The following is a 4,150-nucleotide window of genomic DNA, read 5'->3' as shown; positions in this document are numbered from 1 at the left end:
CTCAGATATGCAGATGACACCACTCTTATGGCAGAAAGTGAAGAAGAACTAAAGAGCCTCTTGATGAAAGTGAAAGAGGAGAGTGAAAAAGTTGGCTTAAAACTCAACATTCAGAAAACTAAAATCATGGCATCCAGTCCCATCACTTCATGGGAAATAGATGGGGAAACAGTGGAAACAGTGGCTAATTTTATTTTGGGGGGCTCCAAAATCACTGCAGATGGTGATTGCAGCCATGAAATTAAAAGACGCTTATTCCTTGGAAGGAAAGTTATGACCAACCTAGACAGCATATTAAAAAGCAGAGACATCACTTTGTCAACAAAGGTCTGTCTAGTCAAGGCTATGGTTTTTCCAGTGGTCATGTATGGATGTGAGAGTTGGACTATAATTGATGCTTTTGAACGTGGTGTTGGAGAAAACTCTTGAGAGTCCCTTGGACTGCAAGGAGATCCAACCAGTCCATCCTAAAGGAGATCAGTCCTGGGTGTTCATTGGAAGGACTGATGTTGAAGCTGAAACTCCAATACTTTGGCCACCTGATATGAAGAGTTGACTCACTTCCAGACCCTGATGCTGGGAAAGATCGAGGGCAGGAGCAGAAGGGGACGACAGAGGATGAGATGGTTGGACGGCCTCACCGACTCAATGGACATGGGCTTGGATGGACTTCAGGGGTGATGGACAGGGAGGCCTGGCGTATTGTGGTTTGTGGGGTCCCAAAGAGTCGGACATAACTGAGCAACTGAACTGATGTGATGAAACAGCGGCCTCTGCTCTATGTTAATCACTCTTAGAAAAATACTTAAGTTCCTGTTTGGGAGGAAATGATAGTAAAATTTAGGTAGACCATTTGTCCTCTGGAAGCTTCCAACAAGATTACTTGTTGTTAAAGACAAATGTGGTCAGGTGGAACAGCTCGCAAAGTTAAAAAATAAAATGCAAAGCTGGGAGTGAGATGGTGTGAGACAACCTCAGGTAGCCCAAGGGAGAGCCCAGGCAGGAGTTCTCTCCCAGGCCTTTGGTCCTGGATTTTCTCCAGACAACCACAAGTAGTTCTTATGTCAGTGGGTGATGAGGAAACCAAAGTCCTGATTATTCATGGAGATCTGGGGCCCCAGCAGAGAATTCAGTGGCAGGATAAACCTGTAGGTGCAGCCTCAGCTGCTAATCCCACAACCCCTCAGAAAGACAGAAGCAGCATCTCATGCCCCTTAAGCTTAGGTGTTCAGGTGAACTTTCCAAAGAGCTCTGACCCTGCGGGGAAGTCAGGAGCAGCAAATCGATAATGGTGATTAATAGGAAGCAGTCATCAAAGGCCAGGTTTGACCCCAGAAAGCAGCAAGGTCAGCGTCTTCCTAGTTATTCCTTGAGGCTGGAGCTTATAGAGGACATGACCCTCAGCCCAGACTGTGCTGAGAGATCAGAGAGCCTGAACAGCAGTGAGGGAGCTGCGTGGCCCCCAAAGAGCCCCTCTCTCAACTGCAGCGGTCTGGGAGCCCAGGAAAGGGTGCTCAAAGGGATAGAAAGGGGTATATCCCAGAGTCTTGTCCTGGTCTGTTGAGCAGAGAGCTGACTGGGAGCCTGCAGAGAGACCAGGCTAGGTTCACGGCCAGGGCTGAGCCCCTCGGGAGGGAGGCTGTCTAACACACTGCTCTCCATCCCCCCGCCTCACCAAGCATCGTGGGCCTCCTGCCCTGGCCAAGTGGCACACTGACCCCTAGAGTGGGCCCTCAAGGGGGCCTGGCTGCCACGCTGCTCTGTCTCTTCCCAGCCGAGACACCCTCAGTTCAGCGTCTGCATCTACACAATGAAAATGCAGCTACCTACCTCAGGGCTGGGGTTCACCGTGTCTGTACATGAAAAGTGATCGGCTGGGTCAGTGCCCATCTGCAGCACAGTGCAAAACCGTTCAGGCCTAACCTTCTGTATAGCTCCAGGAACCCTACTCAGTGCTCTGTGGTGACCTAAATGGGAAGAAAATCCAAAAACGGGGGGATATATGTATATGTTATTGGGGCTTCCCTGGTGACTCAGTGGTACAGAATCTGCCTACAATGCAGGAGACACAGGAGATGCAGGTCTCATTCCTGGGTCAGGAAGACCCCCTGGAGGAGGGCATGGTCACTCACTGCAGTATTCTTGCCTGGAGAATCCCATGGACAGAGGAGCCTGGTGGGCTACAGTCCATGGGGTCACAAAGAGTTGGACACAACTGAAGCAATGGAGCATACATGTCTATGTATAGCTGATTCACTTTGCTGTACAGCAGAAATGAAAACACATCATTGTAAATCAGCTATACTCCAATAAAAATTAATACAAAAAATCATTTAGACCTAAGAATCCACACCAGCAAATGTGGGCCTCACTCCAAGCCAGCACTTACACCTGCCCCTGGCTTTGCACAACACCAATTAGAGCAGCAATGCCTTTATTTTTGAAACACTTCCAAAAAAAAAAAAAAAAAATCCACTTCCGGGATCCCCATTTGGATCCTCTTCTCCTCTTCCCAACCCCATGTTGTGCAGTGCTCAGCTTTGGGTCAGATCTGCTTTGCTCCTGAAGCCACCAACCCCCTAGATGATCTCATGTGTCCCCATGACCATAAACACCATTCACATCAGGGGAAGGCAGAGTTAGAAGACTCAGATACCCTACTGCCCACGGAACATGTCTGCTTGGATGAACCTTGCTATGGCTGGTTTTCCAGTCACACACTGAGATGCAGTTTGGGATGGAAGAGGCTTATCAGAGATGGCCTGTGAAAGGAAGTGGGAGGAAGCAGGGCAGAGGCAGGTGAGCTGTGAGGCTGACAACCCAGTGTGAAGTGGGAGTTGTGCAGTGAAGACCGCCCACCGGTGGTGTCTTGCATCAGACCCACCTTGCTCAGTCCCTGATGCAGGCTGCCCCAGGAAGGGTGTAATCAAGAGTGCTCTGCGGCCTGAGACCCATCGGAAGTGGTGGGCAGGTGGAGGCTATTTGCTGAGTATACTTTCACAGCTGGGCAACAAGCTCCTCCTCCAAGGGAAGCTGGGCAGGAGTCGCCAGGACTGCCACAGCTTGTCCAGGGGCCACCTCAAACTTGGTAAGTCCACAACCAACTGTGGACTTCTCCCTGACCCCAACCTCTACTCTCCCACCTTTGTGTGTGTGTGTGTGTGTGCTGGGTCTTAGTTACAGCAAGATCTTCGCTCTTCATTGCACAGCATGTGGGATCTTTAGTTTTGGCATGTGAACTCTTAGCTGTGTAGTGTGGGATCTAGTTCCTGACCAGGGATCAAACCTGGGCCCCCTGCATTGGGAGCATAGGGTCTTAGCCACTGGACCACCAGGGAAGTCCCCTTCTCTCCCATCTTTTTAATCTCAAAGTGGCTAAGAGTACTAGCACTTTGCTGAGGCCAAACCCCCAGGTCTCAGAATTGACTCTTACCTTCTCAAATGCCCACGGTCAGTCCATCCACAAATCCTTTCAGCTTTACATCCAAGATCTATCCAGACTCCAACTGCTCACTTCCTTCACACTGCTCCCTGTTCAACCACACCTGAGTGTCCCCCGTGGTCAGTGGCTAGAGCTCAGTAGCCCCTCCTACCAACTGGTCCCTCTGCTCATCCTTCCCGATCTATTTTCTACACTCAAACTGGGTGATCTTTTCAAAATATTATCAGACTGCCTCATACGCCTGCTCAAAACCAGTCAGTGACTTCATATTCAGGATGAAATTAAAAAATCAACCCATTACCAGGACCCAGAAGTGCTACACCATTTGGACTCAGTCTCTCTCTTCAATGTCATCGCCTTACTCTTCCCATGTGCTACTCCACTCCTCTCTCCCCTCTCTAAAGCTGTGGTGCCCAACACAGGAGCCACGAGACACAAGTGGTCACTGGGCACCAGAAACGTGGATATTCAGACTAAGATGCGCTGGTATGAGTGTCAAAGATTTTGAAGACTTGGTATGAAAAAAAAGAATGAAACGGTTCAGACTTCCCTGGTGATACAGGGGACAAGAATCCACCTGCCAATGCAGGGGACATGGGTTCGATCCCTGGCCTGGGAAGACTCGACGTGCCTCAGAGCAGCTAAACCTGTGTGCGCCACAACCACTGAGCCCAAGCTCTAAGGCCCATGAGTCGCAATTACTGAGCC

This window comes from Bison bison, unplaced genomic scaffold, assembly GCF_000754665.1.
Source record: "Bison bison bison isolate TAMUID 2011002044 unplaced genomic scaffold, Bison_UMD1.0 scf7180017864471, whole genome shotgun sequence".
Taxonomy (NCBI): Eukaryota; Metazoa; Chordata; class Mammalia; order Artiodactyla; family Bovidae; genus Bison; species Bison bison.
This window is presented reverse-complemented; position numbering follows the sequence as displayed.